We start from the raw sequence: 22,388 nt of genomic DNA, 5'->3' as shown, positions 1-22,388 counted from the left end.
TATCAAGTTGCTTGCTTTCTGAATGGGAAATGGGAGGAGGGAAGAGAATTTGGAACTTGGAGTTTTCAAAATAATTGTTAAAAATTATTATTACATTTAATGGAAGAAAACTAAAATACTAAATAAATAAATAAATAAATAGAAATGAATGACAAGAACATGGGGTATTTTTGGAGTTATAGGACTTCAATTCCATATCCTAGTTCAGCTATTTACTCACTTTGACCTTGGGTAAAACTCTTCAGCTACTCAGAGCTTCAGTTTCATCCTCAGTAAATGGGGATGGGGGAGGGAGAAAGGGGCCAGGTTCCTTTTTCTGAAGCTACTTTTGTGATCTTATCCAAGCCCAGTCTACTTTTCAATACCCATTCTACCTGCATAGATTTTATTCCACTCTGTGATGTAGCAGTTTTTGATATACACAACTCTATATGTACAAATACATTTATATATAATATTTATATTATATACACACATGCATATATAGGCACAAAAATAAATATCCATCCATCCATCTACATGTATATTTGTATATATGTATGGATAACTTATGCTTCCTTATAGATTTTATATAACCTGATAAGAGGTTTCATGTGTCATTTTCCCCTTAAGGCAAGGCATGGAACCTTGTTTAAAAATATTTATTAGAATGAATTAGATTAAAATGAACGTGAATCATCTGAATGGCAATGGAATAAAATATGTAAACAAGTAGGAGGTTATTGACTAGCTGTTTTCCTTCTTCACTTTGAAAATAGTAGCAAGTGATTAGGGTCTTGTAGAAACACTGACCATCAAGATTGGCTGGTAGATCTTGGAAAAGTTTCTAAAGGAATTGGTCACACCTCTCCCTGGAATACTATTAAAATAGAGCATTTTTTCATTTATTTGGAGACTCGGTAAAGGAGATCAAAGGAAACTAATCAGGCTCGTTGCTAGAAGGTCAATTACTAAAGTTGAAGCTTCAGTATTTTGGCCACATAATGAGAAGATGATACTCATTGGAAAAGTCCTTGAAAATATTGAAGGTAAAAGGAAATAGGGCCACCAGAGGATAAGATGGATAGATAATACTGTGGAAATGATAAATATGAATTTGAACAGACTTTGAGAGATGGTAGAAGACAAAATGACCTGACATACTATGATCTATGAAGTCATAAAGAATCAAACATGACTAAATGACTGAACAACAGCAACAATAATCCTGCTGGAGAATAGATTATAAGACTACAAAAGGGTGCTTGATAGTATAGCTGAAAGAGCAAAAAAAGTGATTTTCAGCTCTAAAGTGCAAAATCTAATCACCCTATGACCTTGGTTTAAGCCCTGACTCTATCATTATCATTATCTATTATTAATCATGTGATTATAGACATATATTTATGTTCCATTGCCTCTCCTTGATTTCCTCTTTTGCAAAATATAACTGCAATTTTCATGACTTTCCTTACTGGGTTATTGTAAGATGCAATGAGATAATACACATGAAGCATTTTGCAACCATCAAATGCTATATAAATGAGAATTATTATCATAATGATGATAGTGAAAAAATTTGGTAACCTACTACTCAATTTGAAGCCAAAAATCAGTAAGTGTAGAAGGACCCTGTGTAGTTGATAAATTTCAACTGTTTAATTTTGAATATCTCCAGGGATTTTATGTCTATATTTACAGCCATCTTTACAATGGCAAGAACAGATCACAGTTAGTATCCCAACCTTTGGTTGTAAGATCCAGGAAGGTCAACACCTTTGAATAATTAGGGTATATATGTGAAAAAGGCTATTCACAGGATCAAAAATTATTGCAATTGATATAATGTTAGTTTTCTATTTCCATAGGTCTTTAAGCAGAGGGTTGCCAGGGGTTGGTAGAGGAGAGTCTCATTCAGGTATAAATTATATTAGATGAAGGGTTCTTAACCTAGGTTCTTAACATGAACTTATTTTTATTTTTTGAAGATATTTTATTAGTCATATTTAAATAAAATTAACTTCCTTTGTATTGATCCATATTTTATTTTACACACTTTAAATTGTAATTCTGAACTATGGTCCAATTGCTGTATTAGATTACCAAAGATCATGTCCATGATCCAAATGATCAAAACCCCCATGACTACACGATCTATGATGTCCCTTCCAACTCTGGGATATCACAATTCTGAAAGAGACTTGAAATAGTTGGCATCAATCTGTCAAATAATTTATCCTAATTCATTAAGAGACCAAAATGTATTCCCCTTCCAATTTTCATTGATTTCCTTAATATTTACCAGTAGTCACAGAGTCAGCCAATTATAAAATGGTTAATTCAGTTTAATTGTCATTTCAAATGCCTTCTATCTCCATATCAACACCATTGACATCCATTTTTCTTCAACCTTTTTCTGAACTTTCTTCCTTCTCAATGGTGTACTCTCTATACCCATCCAACACTACAATTCATATCTCAACTTGTCAAAGTCTTAATACTTTCTTCTTATGAAAACCTGCTCCCTTTGAACAACTTAATAATGGTTAAAATGTCTATAAATTTAACATGAGGTATCATATGAAGTGGTGGCTAAAAAATTAATAAATTTAAGACTACTTCAATAGAAATACATATTTAATATTAGGAAGTTGAAATTCCCTTTTTATACTGCCTTAGTCAGAACATATATCTGGTTTGCTTTTCATTACAGGAAGACACAACAGCTTGATAAGGAAATTAGAAAAAAAACAGATCAAGTTCATATGAGGGTTAGAGGATTGTAGATGATATGTGAGGATTTCTTTATGAAACTGGTTTATTTAACCTGAAAATAAAGATGACTTAATGGGAGTCATCATACTTGCCTTTAAATTTGAGAGGGGTTTCCATTTGAAAAAATTTTTAGACTTGGTCTACTTAGTTCCAGAAGATAGAAGTAGAAGGATAGGGATGCACTTAAAATAATTACCTATTTATTATTATTATTATTATTATCATTTATTATTACCATTGTAAAAACAATGAAAACAAATTAAGTTCCTGCTTTACCCTGCTGGAGGTGTCTAGGCAGAGGTTGGGTAATAAGGATGTTGTGATCACAATTCCTGTGTTGGAAAGACAATTAAGAGGATGGCCTTTGAGGTCCCTTAGAAATCTGAGGTTCTATGACTCTGAAAGAACTGAAAATTAATTCACAATTAAACATCAACAGTTAGTGAAGCTTTACTTTTTTTTACTTTTTTTACTTTTTTTGCAAGATAATAGGGTTAAGTGACTTGTTTAAAGTCCCACAGCTAGGTTAATTAAGTGTCTTAGGTCAAATTTGAACTTAGGTCCTCCTGACTCCAAGGCCACTGCTCTATCCATTGTGCAACCTAGCTGCCCCCAAAGTATTACTTTTATAGAGGTGTTTACACTGCACCAAATATTGGATTATTTGCCATATTCCAAAGGAAATAAGGTCTAAGGAAAGAATTTCTTCCACTGATGAACTGGGGAAGCTGATATTTTTGGAACTTTGTTTCCCCTCCCTGAAATTAAATATATAAGCAGCCCTGAGACTCTCTAATTGTAAATTCATTTTTCCTCTCACTTTGTTCTCACATCCCACAATTTTAGTTAGAAGTGACAGCAGAAGAAATCTAATTCAGCCTATTCCCCAAAGGAATCTCCACTATCAAATACTAGGAAACTGTTTCATCCAGCCTCTACTTGAATACTTCCAACAAGAGGAAACTCAGTATCTTATGGGACAGTTTATTCCATTTTTCCATAGTTCAATTGTTAAGGAAGGGTTTTTTCCTATCTCCCTTACAATTCTCACCCAAAATATCAAGCTTCAGTTTGTCTCTTTGCAGCTTCAACCAGTAGCTACTATTCTTATCCTTGGGGGCCAAAATGAAGAAATCTGTTCTTTCTTCCATGTGACAGAATTTCAAATACTTGAAGACAGCTATCATATCAGCAGCAAGTCTTTTCTTTTCCAGGCTAAATACACCAATTCTGTCAAGTGATTTCTCCCCCATTATCTCTACTGCCTCAGTCTTCTCTTTGCCATAAACAACTCTTTTTCTTTCAACTAATCTTCATATTTTACACACCATTACTTTTGAGATTCTTCATCCAAATTATAGTCATTCTATGGATTCTCTCTACCTGACCAATGTCCTTTCTAAACCATTATGCCCAGAACTATGCATAACACTTCAGAAGTTGTCTGATATAGTCCAGAGGAACTCACACCTCAGTTATGGAAGCTAAACCTCTCAATGCATCCCTAGATGCCCCTCTTTTTTACTTGACATCACACATATGATTAATATTGACACAGAAATTTACTCCTCAAATTTTTTCCAATAAACTGCTATCCAATTATGCCTCTCCCATCCTTTGTTTGATAAAAATTTCTTTAATGCTAGTATAAGACTTTACATTTATTCTTGTTGAATTTCATCTTATTAAATTCGATCCAACATTGTCATGGTATCATAGGGTCATAGATCTATGACTTAGAGTGACTGTAGTGATAATCTAGTCTGACCTTTTCTTTTATTTTAAATCATAAATCAAACCTAGAGAATGCTAAATGACTTATCCAATATTAAGTTCCTATCCACAGATAGTCAGTGGCATAGGTCAAAGAATAAATAGCACCTATTTATATAATATCTACTATGAGCTCTTTACATTTGATCTTCACAATAACCTTGGGAGGTAGATGTTATTATTATCCTTATCTTACAGTTGAGAAAACAGAGGTTAGGTGACTTGCTCAGGGTCACACAGCTACTTAGTCTTAGGTTGGATTTGAATTTGTCTTTTTGAATTCAGACCCAGTTCTATCTACCAAACCTCTTGGCTGCCACTGTAGCACACTACCTCTAGTCTTTTGTGGTAGAGCCTAGAATTAGACCACAGTGAGGGGGATAATCTGATTGGAGTTCAGGCAAAGACTCTTGACAGAACAGCCACATAAAAGAGGGGCTTTCTGGAAGCATTTAAGACAGTGTCACATGCCTGCCAAGGAACTCCTCAGACTTTATCAGATAATAATACTAGTTAATAATGCTAGTTGCTTTCACTAGGAATTAGAGAACATATTTTGAAAAGCTCTGTGGACTCACAAAAGTGTGGACCCATTAAAGCACTGTGACCTTATTAAGGTTTCATTTTTCTCTAGATGGAAAGCACTATCCCTCTTACCACACCTTTAGGTGTTTCTGTATGTGTGTGTGTGTGTGTGTGTGTGTGTGTGTGTGTGTATTTGTGTATATGTGTATGTAAATATGTTTTATTTTGACTGTGCATATTTATTGCAAGACTATTGTTTTCCTTACTTTTGCCCCAAATGAGAAGGTGATAGAATAGCGAGAAAATAAATGTTTGCTAATTAGAGAGGGAAAAAAAAAACCTAACACCTTTATAAAATAGAAAAAGAAAGAAAGAAAATGTTAGTATTTTTTTTCTACCATAAAGGTGAAGAGTAGGAGGACAGATTTTAAGGTATTGGTAGGTCCTCTCAACAGACTATCTTGAATCACTAAGAAAACAAAAATAATCATCTTGAGTCCATTTCTCATTAGCTTCCTGTTGTCTCTAATTCTACAGTTTGATATTGAATATCATCATCTCTTCTTTGTATCTATTTCAGAGAAAAAAGGTGACTGCACTCCTCATCAAAACTGGAGCCTTACTTGTGTCCTTCAACCCAGTCTCTCCTCTCTCCACCGGGAGTTTGCTACTTCTTTGATCATCCATAGGTCCCAAGGTGAGAGTGTTTGTTGAGGGGGAAGAGAGGACCTATCTTACTTCTCACCTCTAGGTCAGTCCTGTGGCAGTATCTCACCTCAAAGAATCTTCTCAAGATATTTTAAAAGGCCCTGGACCTACTTCTTTCAATAAGAAGAAAGATTCAAGAAGTTAGGCCTCCTCCATCCTGATGATGCAGGGCTAGGCCTAGGTAGGCAGTGAACTTCAGACCAAAGGCACTGACACAAACCGGGTCAAGTGATATGCCTGGCTCACACAGCTCCTGAGTTTTTGAGGAGAGATTTGAACTCAGCAAGAGTCTTCCTGAATCCAGAAATTATACTCTCTCTCCTATCCAAGCTAGATTGAGTCTAGTCTGTCTCTATCTAGTATTGACCAAGAAATATGAAGCTTGAGGCAGAGCTTCTTCTGTCCTCAACTTTTGTTTTTGGGGGTGGTTGGGGGGTGATTTCAAAGAGCTGTCCTAGAGACAGAGTCTCAGGGAGGGGTAGTCAGGGAAGGCCCTGGTCAATGAGTCTTCTTGGAATTCAGTGGGGATAGGCTAAGGAAGTCAGCCTAGGCTGGTCCTGGTACACATTTCCTGCATACCAGCAGTCACAGGGAAGTGAGGTAGAGTCTAAAATTATATTCTTTGAAGCAGACATCACAGAAATAGCTCTGAGTTTAGAAGGGTAGCAGCCATTGTCCTATATGGGCAAATTCCAATACCATCAATTCTGAGTTTCTAGTTGAGAAGGTATCTGGATTTTACCTCGGATCCAGGGGTTGTGATCTCCCTCTGCTGGTCTTTCCCTTGCCAGAGTCCAAGTCTATGCCAGAAATGACACAGGTCAGGTGAGGGTGTGTGTGTGTGTGTGTGTGTGTGTGTGTGTGTGTGTGTGTGTGTGGTCCCATGGCTGCCCTGGAAGCCATCCTGTCTTTTTATTGCCCTCCTGAGGGAGAATATTGTCTTTTCTCAAGTCACACCACATGAAAAGTTAGTAGAGACAGATCAGGGAAGAGGGATGAGGAAGAGGAGCATCCTTGATGGGGGGGGTGTTTCTGGGAAGAGTTGGGATTTATGTCTCTGCCTTAACCCCTATCTCTCTTCTGTGCCTGTCTTGGAAGCCAACTTGACTATTTCTACCCACAGAAGGGCAACCCTCTACCATGCTTTGAAAGATCGTTTATGATTCTTTATCTTATAGAATGTTAACTATCCTTTCTATCTTTGTGTCATCTGCAAATCTGACAAACCTAGCATGTATATTTTTAGTGAAATCATTAATAAAAATATTATACAAAACTTGGCTAAACCTATATTCATAGGGCTTCACTAGAGATTAGAGTCAACCTGACATCGAATCATTTAGCAACTATTTTTTGAAAATGGTCTTCACAGGGCGGCTAGGTGGCGCAGTAGATAAAGCACTGGCCCTGGAATCAGGAGTACCTGGGTTCAAATCCGGTCTCAGACACTTAATAATTACCTAACTATGTGGCCTTGGGCAAGCCACTTAACCCTGTTTGCCTTGCAAAAACCTAAAAAAAAATGGTCGTTCAACCAATTCTGAATTTACCTAACTGCATCAGTTACTCAGCCCAGTGGTGTCAAAATCAAATAGAAACCAAGCTTAAAGATAGCTACACCCTGCATGTTCACTTAGAAACTCACATATTAACATTATCTATATTCTATTGTGTTTGTATATTTATTTATTTATTTAGTTTTTGTGGGGCAATGGGGTTATGTGACTTGTCCAAGGTCACATAGCATGAATCAAGTGTCTGAGGTCACATTTGAACTCAGTTTCCTCCTGATTCCAGGGCCGGTACTCTATCCACTGTATCCCCTTAGCTGCCCCTTCTATTGTGTTTATATTTATTTTAAACAATGTTGCTGTTTGACACCTTTTTAGTTTACATTGCACATTTTCTACAAGTCTAGTCTAAGAAACCATATTAAATACTTCATTAAAATCTAGGCAAACTATGTTCACATCTTTTTTTATCACTTACTAACTTAACAACCTTGTCAAAAAAGGAATAATATTATTCTGCCATCACTTCTTTTTGATTAAGCCTTCCTGGATTTTTGACATCCTACTTTTTCTGGATACTCATTTGCCATCTGTTTAATTATCCCTTCTAGGATTTGCATTGGAATGGGCGTAAATATGATTGACCTATAGTTTGCCAACTCTATTTTTCTCTCCATTTTTTAAAAAAGTGAGACAATGTTTACTCTTCACCTTTATGGCAGTAACTCTTTTGTACTTCACGACCTTTGAAATAACACTAGCTTAGAAATCACAGCTGTCAATTTTTGTCAGGATCTGATAATGTTTCTTATCTGGGACAAGTAGATAGATTCATTAAGGCAATTTGTACTTTCTTACAATCTCCATAATTATCTTGGCTATCCACTCTCTATTGACCATCCTTTCATTTATAGTGCACATGTCATTTTATTTAGGAACCAAAATGGACATCATGGAATATAAAATGTATATTTTTGTACAAACAAAATCATATAGTCAAAATTGAAGGAAACCAGAAAACTAGAAAAAAATTATAACAAATTTCTATGATAAAGTCCTCAAGAGTCAATTATATAAGAATACAAGTCATTTGACATAGCTATCAGATTAGCTAGTTTGATATGAAATAAAATGACAAATATAAGAGGGAGTAGAGGAAAATTGAGACATAATGTGCTGTTAGAGTTCTGAATTGAGCCAAGCATTGGAGAGTAATTTGGAACTATGCCCAAAAGGCACTACTAGCAATAACACTACTATATCTGTAACCCCAAAATATTTTTTAAAGGAAAAGAACTTATAATGTACAAAAATATTTGTGGCAGCTCTTTTTTTTTTGTGGAGGAAAGGAATGGGAAACTGAAGGAAATGTCCATAAATTTTTGAATGATTGAACGAGTTGTGGTATATGATTTTGATGCATTACTATTATCCTATAAGAAATGAATAGAAGGGTGTTTTCAGAAAAACCTAAAAAGACTTATATGAACTGATACAAAATTAAGTGAATAGAACCAAGAAAACATTGTACACAAAATATCCATTTTAATTGTATGATGATCAACTGTGGCTATTTTCAGCAATATAGTGATTTAAGACAATGCTGAAGGACTCATGCTAAAAAAAACTGGTAGAGTCTGAATGCAGATCAAAGAGTTTTTAAAAACTTTTTCTTTCTTTTTTATATTCTATGTTTCCTTTCACAATATGACTAAGATGGAAAAACTAAATGAATCTTGAATAGCTCTCCTTTCACTTTTTTTAAGTTGACATTATTCCATCTTTCAAAGCCATGATCCTACCTCTTCTTTGATCTTTCTTTTTATTTTAATTTGGCTACCCCTGTGAGGTATTGGGGTGCCAATACTCTTTTCTTGTTCTGGGGTTCCTCACCAGTCGCATTTTATTTCTGGTTTTAAAACTTTTCTTTTCACAAGATGGTGCCACACTTTAGCATTTTTCCTGTTATTTGTCTTTCCCCCCCCTAAAATTCATATCACTTTCATCTAAATTCATTAGTGATTTCCCTATGCAAATCTCTTTAGGCAATTTGCATTTCTCCTTTCAGTGAAACTACTTTCCTTTGTAAGATCTCTACTCTTGGGAGTTTCCTAATCCCTCTGGGGACAGACTTGTCCTATACAAATTTAGTTCATGAGACTAAATCTATCTCTACCCCCAAATCTTTTCCAAAATTTTAGGGTAGATATATTACACCTAGCTTCTTCTCCTCACAAACTATGAGAGAGCGGTCATTGCCCCACAATATTTATATATTATATGGAACCATTTCCTTCCTTTTGGTGAGAATTACATCCAGAACAGAAACCTCTAGGGCTTTTCTACTTTTTGAATGATGAAATTATTATTGGGTAAAGAGACGGATGGAAGAAACCTCAAAGATCTTTTAGTTCAAATGGTACACAAATAGAAATGGTCTCTAAACATCGCAGACAACTAGTCTAGCTTCTTCCTGAATTCAGCCAGTAAACTGGAAAAAGTCAATTCCACTTTTGGATAGCTTTAATTATTTGGCAATTTCCCCTGGTTACACAGCACAAAAATCAGTCCTCTTATAATTTGCACAGGCTGAAGAGTGCAGTGGAAAGTTCATTGGTTCAAGAAGGTGAGGACTTGTGTTCAACAACTCCTTCGGATCCTTTGCTTCCTGAGCCTAATCAACAAAATGAAGGGAAGGGATTTGTCTAGTTGCCTTCAAAGGGTTTTTCCCCCCAGTTCTTAAACTATGACATTCTGAATTTCAAACATTGACTCTTAATTTACCTCCTGGAGACAAAAAGAACAAGTTTAATATTATTTCTTTCAAATAATAAAAGACTGCTACTGTGGTACTCTTAAGTCTTCTCTTATCCTTTCCAGAAATCCCTAATTCCTCTCATACTTATATTGGTTAATGTCCAGTTCTTTTGCCAATTGGTTGCTCTCCTCTGTACTATAATCTAGATTTCATTGTTCTGCCTAAAATTGGCAACTCAGAACTGAAAACAATACTGTGCAATTGAGAATAGTGGAGCAGGGATAGTTCATTCCTTGTTCTAGATCCTATACTTCTCTTAATGCAACCCAAGAGTATGTTACCATTTGAGACTTCCCTGTCACCTCTTTTTTTCTCCTTCTGCCCATCTCATTAGACCAAATGATCATAGGCTCTCCATAAATACACTGGCAGTTTTTCCCCAGACACATCCCCATGGAAACCAAAACAAAGGGACCTAAAGGAAAGTCTGAATAGCTCACATTCTTTTGTGCCTGCTGGGAAAGCTGAATTTTCTCATTTTTCTTTAAATCTGTCCCTTTCTCCATTTTACTTCTTTTTTTCAGATCCTGGGACTGTAGAGCAGAGTTAAAATTCATGGATGTTTAAAGGATCTCATTTTTCTGTGAGTTTAGAGCTCTATAGTGGATATAGGTACTGGCCCCTTTTGATCTAGGGAGAAGGGAAGGTAGATAAGGTGCATTTACGTTCTCTTTCTAGTAAAATAAGTTTTTTCTAGAGGAGAAAACAGTATGTATTGCAGTAATGATTATTTCCTAGTCTTAGAGTTGTACTGGATCCCTTAGTCTACACTGCATGGTCACAGAATTTCCAACTTCCTTATCATTTGTCAGATACCATCATCAACCTTAATCAAGACTGCTGAAGTGAGACATTCTCTTTGAAAAGAGGAATCTTCTGTTTTGAGTTTTTCATAAAGTTTACATTATTTAAAAATTATATTAATTGAACAGAACAAAATAAATACATTTTGCTCTGTAAAGTTATTTTTTTAATGCTATCACCTACAAGAGTAACAACTTATATTTATATTGGGCCTTAAGGTTTATAAAGAAATTAACTCATTGTTACACTGTGAAGTAGGTGAGGCTTGTACTATTATCCCCATTTTATAGATGAGGACGAAAAGGAGGCACAAGTACTGTTGTGACTGTTCTAATCTGCTTTCCAGATAGGATTGTTAAACTTCAATGTGAACATTTATACCTTAGAAATCAGCATTCTCTACAAAACAAGACTGATTTATTGATAGTCTAGCCTTAAGAAAGTGTTACTAGTTCAGATTAAACTTAAAAGTGCATGCACTTTTTTTTTGGAAAATTCTGTTGTTAAATGTTCAACAGACAGAATCCCATATTTTTCTATAAACACTGTTGTGCTTCTAATAAGGTAAGCAGTACAAGGCTCAGATACTAAAGATGTCACCAGATTGGTAACTGGAGTTTAAAAATTAATAATAGCAATCAATAATGATAATGAGAGAAGAAGGAAGTGATAATAAATGGTTGTCATTTATAGCACCTTGTGGTTTCCATAGTGTTTTGTATCCATGATATCATTTGAACCTTACCATACCTGTAGGCTCAGTTAAGTATGCAGTCACAGGGTTAGCAAATATTAGCCCAGATGGTCTTTTGACTTCATATTCAGAACTTTTACCAGAATAACTCATAGAGAAAATGATATCACTACCTAGGACAAATAGTATCAGAACTGGAGTCAGAACATTTGAATCTTGCTTCTATACCTTTTCCTAATTATTTAACTTGGTCCAATTATTTGATGTTTTTGGGGTCCAGTTCTCTAATTGTCAAATTAAAGGTTTATTTTAGACTATTTATAAGTTCCCTTTTAGATGTAACATTCCTTGAATCTAGAGATAGAGTCAGAACTGTCAAAATTTCAATTGTATATAGAATTTCTGCCTATAGACACTGCCCTCCACCAATGCAGATTAGCAACTTCTTTGCAATTTAGGGTCTTAGATTGTTGCCCAAGGAATTGAAAGGTTAATAACTTGACCTGGATGAGACAGCTGATATGTGTTAGAGGTGGGATTTGAACCTAGGTTTTCCTGGCTTTAACCCTCTATCCACCATGCCATACTGGCTCTCTTTATCCCTTTCTCATTTTATTTTGTCATATCCCTTGGTCTGTATAACTCTGTTAGTTTTAGGATGTAAATTACTTTTATGAAATCTCAAAGTGAAATCTTAGGGATTATCTAAGACCAGTATGCCTAAGTTCAGTCATTACCCTTATAATGAACCTGATATTTGTAATTGGGCACTTCTTGACCAAAAGTAGTCTTCCATTTTGGAAGTCTTTTACAGACAGGACATTTTCTAACACCTGGGATGGTACATTCTATCCTTGTTAGGAAGAATTTTTTTCCTTTTTTATATCAAGCCTAAAACTAGTAGATAGATATATTTATCATATAGATGGACAGACATAGAAAAAAATATTTATCCAATAGATGGATAGATAAATAGAAATAGATTCAGACACTCAAACAGAGTTTGGAAAATATCTCATAACTAAGGTACTTTCATTTTGTAGATGAGGAAAGGGAAAATTACTTTTTTCTGAGGTTACAAAGGCTGTAAGTAATGGTCTGTGATTCAAACCTTATTTGACTCCAAACGCAGTACTTCTTCCAATATATCAAGGTTTTGTAATTTTTGTTTGTTTAGTGATGCAGTCAGGGTTAATTGACTTGTCCAAGGTCATATAAGCTAATTAAATGACAAGTGTCTGAGGCCAGATTTGAATTCAGGTTCTTCTGACTCCAGGACTGGTGATCTAACCACTGTACCACCCAGGTCCAGGCTATACATTTCACCTGACTTTTATCCTTTGAGTAATTCTAATTTCTGGATCCAAGCACAGGAAGTTCAGTCCCAAGGTCATTTTATTTTTACTTCCTATTGAAAGTGTTTTACTAAAAAAAAAAAAAAGTAAGTTTTTTTCCTGATTCCCATAGGTGTTATTGTCTTCATCAAATGAAACCATCAAACATTTATAAAGCACCTACTATAATCTAAACACTATACTAAGCACTGTTTCCTCAATTTATATTGTATTTTCTTATCTTTTTTTAATGTTGCATTGCCCTTCCTCCTGTGGAAAGTAGACACCTCAAGGGCAATTGGCTCTTTTTGTTTTTCAGGGTTTTTTGATATCTTCAGAATATAACCAACTTGATTCTTCCCCATACTGGGAATGATCTCTCTGTCCCCAGGATGAAATCACAACTCATTCTATTTAGCATTTGAAGGACTTTTATGTAGAAGAGGGAGTAGATTTGTTCTGTTTAGCTAGCCCTCGAGTGAAGAACTAGGAGCAAAGGGTAGAAAACACAGAAGGAAATTTTAGTGTGATGAGGAGGAGGGTAGGGAATCTTCCTAATAGAATGTGTCAAAGAGGAAAGGGATGCCTTGAGAATCACTGAGAATTAATTCTCACTTGGGATCTTCCAGCAAAAATTGAATGGTCATTTATCAGGAATAGATTGGATTAGAAGGTACTCCCATGATCCATCTGGTTCCAAGATCCTTTAGTTCCTTGTCATTGTATTTTCCTGGCTCAGCACAGTGGGACACAGCAGTGGGTTTGAAGTCTGTAGTCCTAGTTTTTAGTTGGAGTGCCATTGTGATTGGTAGCCTGGTGACTGGATAGTCCAGTGACAAACCTCATCATTCTCCAGTCCACCTTTCACATCAGTAACTAGCCTTTCTCTGGAAAAAAACAAAAAACAAAAAACAAAGGCCTGACTTTAATAGTTTGAGGTGGCAGAGGAGCTGACGATGTCATTAGCTGATGGGTCCAAGCCTACAAAATTTATTGAGCTGTGGTAGGCTGAAAACCATGATAAGGAAATGTGTTTATTGAAGAAACCATTCCTGTATAATCTAAATTCGGATGGGGAAAAGCCTCATTTGCAGAATTTAAATAATGCAGCTTCTCCACCTGCCATTCATAGATAGTTCTTAACCACTGCATGCAGGCTTCAGGGATTAGATACTATCTCTGTTTCTACATCAGTGGCTTGAATGTAATGAACATCTCCTGGTTTGGGGAGCAGCCAGATGTGCCTCAGGACAAGCCACTGCAGTAAACCTTGAATAGCTATCAATAAGGTGAGTTAACTAAATATTCACTTGCTCTCTGAATTTTCACAATGTATTTGTTTATAGGTATGCTCTATTTTTTGTTTTCTTTTAGGAGGAATCACAGTATTTTTGATTCAAGCTGTCAAAGTCATCATTCATATAAAACAAGGCATAGTCTAGTGGCAAGAGCAATGGGTTTGAAGTCTGAAGTCCTAGCTTTTAGTTCCAGTGCCAATTATAGTGCCATGACCTTGTATAAATCACTGAATTTCTCTGGAAACTAGTTTCCTCTTCAGTAAAATAGATACTGTCATCTTTATTGTCAACCATGTTCTAAACCTTTAAGTCATCTTTGAATTATTTTGCCTCATCTTATATATCCAACTAATTGCAAAGTCTTATCTGTCTTATCTCTACAACATTGCTAGTATCAGTCTTTCTTTACCTCTAACCAGGACTATTACAAACATTTTCTAAATAATCTCCTACTACTAAACTTTCCCCTCCAGTGCATCTTCTGCACAGAAGTTAAACTCATATTCTTTTAATGAAAGGAATCACCTTACATATGACCTTCTTTTCCTTTTAAAATTATTCAGTGGCCTCATTATTTCTAAGGATAAAAGACAAAGTCTCAAACCTTCTACTGTTATGCTCTCATCACTCTAGGTTCTGTTTTTTTTTTTTTTTTTTTTTTATCAAATTACTCCACTTTATAGTGTTTACTTCATTCCAGTCAAATTGGTCCACTGGTTTCTTAAATTCCTGGGATTCTATCTCACCTCTTTCTGCCTTTCCAAAATTGTTCCCATTGTCTTGAGTTATATTCCTCTTCACCTATTTCTTATAGAATTCCTTCTTTCAAATAACACAACTACTACCAGATATCTTTCTTCCTCTCACGCCATCCCAACTCATTCCAATTATTAACTATCTCTCTACTTCAAATTTCTTTGTATAATTATCTATACATATTGCTTTTATACAAGTTGTATCTACAATTTGATATAAGCTTCTTTAGGAGTTGTCCCTTCCTTCCTTCCTTCCTTCCTTCCTTCCTTCCTTCCTTCCTTCCTTCCTTCCTTCCTTCCTTCCTTCCTTCCTCCTTTCCTTCCTTCCTCCCTTCCTTCCTTCCTTCCTTCCTTCCTTCCTTCCTTCCTTCCTTCCTTCCTTCCTTCCTTCCTTCCTTCCTTCCTCCTTTCCTTCCTTCCTCCCTCTTTCTTCCTTCTTCCTTTTTCTTTCTTTCTTTCCTTCTTTCTTTCTTTTTTCTTTCATTTCCTTCCTTCCTTCCTTTATCTTTCTTTCTTTTTCTTTCTTTCTTTCTTTCCTTCTTTATTTCTTTTTTCTTTCATTTTCTTCCTTCCTTCTTTCTTTCTTTTCTTTCTTTCTTTCTTTCCTTCCTCCCTCCCTCTTTCTTTCTTTTTATTTTTCTTTCCTTCTTTCTTTCTTTTTCTTTCATTTCCTTCCTTCCTTCCTTCCTTCCTTCCTTCCTTCCTTCCTTCCTTATTTCCTTTCTTTTTTGCCCTTTTATTTCCAGGGTTTCTCATGGTGTATTTTATATCATATATTTATATATATGATATAAAATAAACATTTTTAAAAATTGAATTGAATTGAATTTGATATTTTCCCTCTTAGGAGGCTATTGTAAAGACCAAACTACTGTATCTCAAGAAACTTTTAGCACTTAAAGGACCATGTCAATACATACTCTTTCCATTATATTATCCAATGATTAGGATCTATATTTGGTGGAGGGAGTGTCCACATTGAGAGTTTCTTACTCTGACACAGATCACAGATCCTACAGTATTTGTTAACTGGATCAAGTCACTTTGAATGAATTTAATATTTTCTAGTTTTCTCATATGCTGCCAATTTCTCTTCTGTTCACCTTATCTTACCTGGCTAGGGAGGACATCTTATCAAATAGCTTACTGTCAAATGTTTTTGCTTTGAGTTTTCCAAGGATCTGATAAGAATATCCTATTGATTACTCTAATGCCACTATTTTAAAGTATTCCCTGGGAAAAACTCCAGAGAAATAACTTGTTGCCCCAACTGAAGCCAAGGTTTGAGTAGGATTTGGTTACCTAGAAACCTATTTCATCTAAGGAGGCATTTAAGCCCTGGCAGGTGTAAAAGGTTTGTTTGGCATTACTGGGTCTGGAGCTATTTATAAACAGTACAAATGGTGTTTGAGACACATACAGGGATTGAGTAATGCTGACTGCAGAGGAGGAGAGGGGTTGGGATGGCTTTGCCTTCTCTCTCCTGAAATCCATTGATCAGCACTAACTTGGAAGCTGCCCCACAGACAATCATAGACTGACTGCAGCTGTGTTGCTGATTCTTTGTTTTGTTGTGAATCCTTCTGCTTCAAAATGAAATTGGTTGCCAAGAACCAGGTGTACTAGCAGAATGGGGCCACCTTTTTGGCCATATCAATCTTGGCCTGAGGTGTTACTGTCACATGCCCTGGGTCAGTAACATTCTGAAGAATCTTGGATAATGGAAGGCAAAGGGCCATATCAACCTTCCCTTTTCCTTCTCTCCTCAATTTATTAAATACATTTGGGTCCTACAACCCAATACTGATGGGTTGTGTATATACTGAGAAGCCAATTTTGCATCTCTAGGTCCTCTGTATAATGACACTGGGAGGGGATAATGTGGTAGATAACTTGTTTCTGCATTTCTCCTCCTTATAATTTCCATAAACCAAGTGAAAATATATTATTCAGTTATTACCTTTCCTTTCTTCCCTTTAAAATGAAGGTGAAATGGGAGATGACCTCCAACTAATGGTTTCTGTATGAAACTTGCAAATGTCAGCTTTTTAGTAAGTACAAGAAAAACTCCCCCAACATTGGTAGGGGAGATAGCTACAAAATTAGCGCTAAAAAGTATGGACCTGGTGCTCAAACAAGAAAGCAAATGGTCTGGGAAATGAGAGCCTTGGGTCTGATAAGGGTGCTGTCTTTGAATAAACTATTTAGCTTCCCTGAGCCCTAGTTTCTTCAGACATAATATGGGGAATGATAATACTTGCATTAGCTATCTCACAGGATCAGGTGAGATTGTCCGTTATAGTTATAAAATGCTTTATAAATGCCAGCTGTTATTATCATTATTGGTATTTTACATCAGAGACCCACAGAATCTACCTAAGATTGGAGCATAACAATAGGTCAAACTATATGGCAGCCCCTCTCCCCCATCTCCCCCCCCATCCCACCTTACCCTAGCCAGGAGGAGCTTCTGAACTAAAAGGAGGGGGATAACAGAACAACCATTTAGAGTTTTAAGAGTGAGCCAGAGAAGTGATTAACATAAAAAAATGTTTCATCCTTCATTTATATAGAGATTGTTGCCTGAAAAAGGCCTCCATTTGGAATAAAGTTTAGGACTGTAAAAGAACTATCTGTGTTTGCTGAACTGAATTTTATAGTGGAGGAAAAAGGGAACAGCACAAAAAAAGTCTTTTTAGGGAAGACCCACCCTCCGGGCAGACTTTCAAAGAAAAATGCCCCCTTTTAAAAATCTTGGTTGCCCCAGTAGAGAACCCTTTAGAGATCTACTTAGAAGATAAGAACATCTTGCCTTTATTTTGTTATAGGATAAGTGATGAGATTTGATAAGGTAAAAGGCCATTCTTAGATGCAGAATAGCAGGTTCCTACTTAAGTGATTGATTTAAGGAGAATTTGATAAGATTCTTACTTGATTTGTCCCTCCATTTGTCTATTATCCTTCCTGAAATTGCCAGTTTTAAAGACTCATTCCTTTGTTTTTAAATTACATATCCAGAAATTCTTTGTTACAAAATCAATTCCAAAGTTACCAGCACCCAGCTTCTGAATTTTTTTTAATTACCAATTACTGGCAGTTGAAATGTGCTATAAAGCATTCAGGAAGGAACCAAGTTGTCTTTTACCAGGGATGCCTCCTGCTGGCCTGCAATTGTCTAACATAATATCTTCCTCACCACATCATTTCATCCTACAAAGGTAAATCATAGTATATTCCATATTTTTCTCTCCTTTAGTGCTCACAGTTCAGATATTTATATCTCCATCAATTTCTTTCTCACATGGGTAAATATATTCCATACACTTTCCAGCTCTCAAAATGCTGTCAAATCAGTACTGCCATTGTTACTGGAAAGAGTAGTCAATCAATTTCCCCTATGGTTCCACTTACCATCCCTGTGACTTTCTAAACTAAAACATGTTTTCTTGGCTGCCACTTCCCTTATTACAATGCATGCTTTTGAGGACAAGAATTCCCTTTGTATTCTTATTACCAATATTGAGTACAGTGTTTGATCAATTGTAGGCATTTTGCTGAATAGGGTAAGACCTAAAATCAGGAAGATCTGAGTTCAAAGACGACTTGAGACTAATCGTGAGACCCTTGGTAAGTCATTTTACCACATGTGTCTCAAGTTCCTTAACTGTAAAATGAGCTGGAGAAGGAAATGGCAAACTATTCCAGTGTGTTTACCCAGAAAACACCAAAAGGGGTCACAAAGAACTGAACCTGACTGAAATGACTGGCACTTAAAAGTCATTGTTATTTATCCATCCTTTCAAACTATAGATCTATGAATAAATTTTATATCCTGTCAGTTATTTAGGAATGACATCAAGAAACAAACAAAAATAAGATTTGTTCAAAAATAAAAGAACTTCCCCTTCCTTAACCTCTTTCAATATATTCAAATAGAAGATAGATGGTCACTTGATTACATTGGAAAATCCTTCAAATTTGGATCCAATAAATGATGCTGATACCTTTCAACTCTCAGATCTTCTAGTCCTATAATGCATGGAACAATATTGACCACGGAGTAATTTGAAAAATGACCAAAACTAGGTTTATATCAATGACACTAACTAAATAAGACAATGGAGTCCAGGGCAGTAGTTCCATAGCTGAAAAACTTAAGACCTAAACATGTGGTCTCCAGTACAGTTGTCAAAGTGGTTGAGGGGAAGGTGATAAGGAAAGATTCTGATATTTAAGTTGTAGAATGCTACAACCAAGGTTAGAATTATGAGGCAGAGAGGCAGAATGAGAAAGAAAGAATACAGAAAAGATAGGGCAGTCTAAGATAGCACAAAACTTGTGAATAAAGGAGTTGTCTTCTTATGAATTGCCAAGCCACTTTCCTTACTTTGGATGTTTTTGCCTAGGTGTTTATCCCCCTTCCTCTCTCCTCCTTACCTTGACTGTTCTCTCTTCTTGTTTCTCAGTCTGTGCATTTCTCTCATTCTTTCTCTCATCCCACACCCATCCACCTCCCCCCAACAGATATACATAGTCACATCTTTGAGTCATGAAACAATCTTAATAATTGTGGGTAAGCCTTGTGGGAAACCTGTGTCAGAAAATATTATATTAGTTTGAAGTAAAATGAGATATAATTTAAGAATCTAATCTTTTGAAAGGACTCATAATTCCTATGCCCACTTGCCATGAATGTTTTTTTTGTCAGAGGATTTGTTGGTTCCCTGTGAAAAACTCATGATTTTGACCCCAGTGTGCAGTAAAAAGAAAACAGATTTATTAAAAGGTCATTACAAGACAAAGAGAGAAAGTGAGAGATCTTTAAAGGCCATGTGGGTTTGGGTGCTGCAATTTAATCAGACAGGTCAGCTGCTGATTAGCTATAGCATAGGATGTCAGAGAGAGTGGGGCATGTGTTAGATTCTCTTTAAATGTCCCCTCAGGGTCTATGAGAGTGGTGGTGCTTTGGGAGTGGTCCATGTCTGTATTGGAGGGTTTCCTTTTGGAAGTGGCCAGGGTCTTGCTGTAGGAGGTGTTGCAGTAGGATGAGCCCCTACCTGGTTTAAGGTGACATACTATCAGGAGTATGAAATCTGGCTCGACCCACCAATGAATGCATGTCCAGGGTCAAAATAAAGATGAAGAGGAAACATTTTAACAGTGCAGAGGATTACAAGGATCAGTTCCCTACATACATACATACATACATACATACATATATATACATACATGTATGTACATACATACATACACAAGATTTAAGCATTTTAATAGTGCAGAAAAAAGATTACAAAATTTGTTTCCAATTACAATTTTCTCTGTGCCCATAATTCCCTGTATCATTTCTACCTACTGCCTGATCTGATTCTAAATAAACCTTTCTGTAACCATCAGATTTCAAGCTAAAAGCCACACTATTTCTAATTAATTTTTTTCTCCTGCTTTGTTTCATTACCATTACTGACAGTATTGTTTTCTATTGATCTTATCAGGAATATAGACTAGGAGATGGATAATTTTGGGTAGGTTATTCTGAGAACCTGAATTCCATGTATATTTTGTGTCTAAAAATGGGTTCCTAAATGATTAATTTTCAAAGGAATTCCAGAAAAGCCCATCCTTAAGAAGGGAAAGGTAGTTTAGTATAGTAGAAAGAACTTCCAGCTTGAAATCCACCTCCGACTGGAAATCAGGAGATATGCACTTGAATTCTGCTTTGGCAACTTAATTCCTGTGTAAATTTGGACAAGCTATCTAACCTTTTCTAAGTCTTATGTTCTTCATTTAAAATATTTATTTCATCCTGAATTTAAGAAATAAAACAAACATTTTCCATAATATTTTTCATTTTTTAAAAGGGGATGATAAAACTACCTTACTTTCTTTCAAGTGGTTAATATTAATAGCACTTTCTAAATCTCCTTGAAATGTTACCTATGTTTCTATAACATTTTATTTTTTCAGATATGTAAAGAAAAATTTTAATATGCATTTTTACAAATTTTGACTTCTAATTTTTCCCTTCCTTCCTCCCTTCACCCTTCCTAAAATGGTAAGCGATTTGATAAAGGTTATATATGCACAATACAATAAAAATAGTATGCTTCAACCTACATTCAGAGTCCCTCAGTAGTATGTGAATAGTATTTTCCACCATTAAAACTGTGGACTTGTCTTGGATCATTGTATTGCTGATAGGAATTGTCATTTTTAGTTGATCATCACAAATACTTTTGTTATTATATAAAATGTTCTCTAGCTCATTTCACTGTATATCAATTCATATAAATCTTTCCAAGTTCTTATAGCATAATAGTATTCCATTACATTCTTTTTTTTAGTTTTTTTTTGCAAGGCAATGGGGTTAAGTGGCTTGCCCAAGGCCACACAGCTAGGTAATTATTAAGTGTCTGAGGCTGGATTTGAGCTCAGGTACTCCTGACTCCAGGGCCGGTGCTCTATCCACTGTGCCACTTAGCTGCCCCTCATTACATTATTATAACACAGTTTATTTGGTCATTCTCTGATTGAAGGGTATCCCCTCAGCTTACAAAATTTTGCCACAACAAAAAAGTTGCTATAAAATATTTTTATAGGGGGGCAGAGCCAAGATGGCAGCCTGAAGGTAGGAATGCCCAGAAACTTGTTTCCCAAAGAACTCCAGAAATATTATAGCCAAATTCCAAAACTCCCAAGTCAAAGAGAAAATACTAAAAGCTGCAAGAAACAATTCAACTATCATGGCTCTATAGTCAGGAATACAAGGGATCTGGCAACATCTATATTAAGGACTCATAGGACTTGCAATATGATATTCTGGAAGGCATATTCTTGGTTTACAACCAAGAATCAACTATCCATCAGAACTGAACATCCTTTTTCAGGGGAAAAGATGGACTTTCAGTGAAACAAGGGACTTTCAAACTTTCCTTTTGAAACAATCAGAGCTGAACAGAAAGTTTGATCTCCAAGTACAGGACTCTGATGAACCATAGAAGGGGCAGATGAGAAGGACTAACTATGAGGAACTTAATGATGTTGATCTGTTTGTATTCTTCCATGGGAAGAAGATACTGATAACTCATATGAACTTTCTCATTTATAAGAGCTGTTAGAAGGAGAATATATAGACAAGGAACAGGAAAGAACCAACTATAATAGTATAATATAGTAAAAAGATGGAGTCAATGGGTGATAAAGGAAAGTACTGGGAGGAAAAGAGGAGAGGAAGAATGGGCTAAAAGATTGGAGTGGAATAGAGGAAGGCAAGGGGGGGAATGAATGAACCTTCATTCTCATCTGAAATGGCTGGAAATAACATACACACTTAATAGGATATAGAAATCTATCTTACCCTAGAGAAAAGTGAGAAGAAAGGGATGGGATAAGGGGGAATGGGGGGAGGGGGGAATAC

General features: G+C 35.9%; 1 long non-coding RNA gene across 2 annotated transcripts in view; it reads right to left on the bottom strand.

The window, feature by feature from the left end:
* LOC141503065 (uncharacterized) overlaps positions 1–22,388 on the bottom strand; it is a 205,242-nt gene that overhangs the window by 65,064 nt on the left and 117,790 nt on the right. Inside the window, exon 5 of one of the 2 annotated variants that reach the window (XR_012472754.1) lies at positions 13,347–13,808. The exons of the other annotated variant lie outside the window; for it this stretch is intronic. This is a non-coding gene — a long non-coding RNA (uncharacterized LOC141503065). Of the gene's footprint in view, positions 1–13,346; positions 13,809–22,388 lie in introns of those variants that run through there. 2 annotated transcript variants of the gene reach the window in all.

Source organism: Macrotis lagotis, chromosome X (assembly GCF_037893015.1).
Source record: "Macrotis lagotis isolate mMagLag1 chromosome X, bilby.v1.9.chrom.fasta, whole genome shotgun sequence".
NCBI classification, from domain to species: Eukaryota; Metazoa; Chordata; class Mammalia; order Peramelemorphia; family Peramelidae; genus Macrotis; species Macrotis lagotis.
This window is presented reverse-complemented; position numbering and strand designations above follow the sequence as displayed.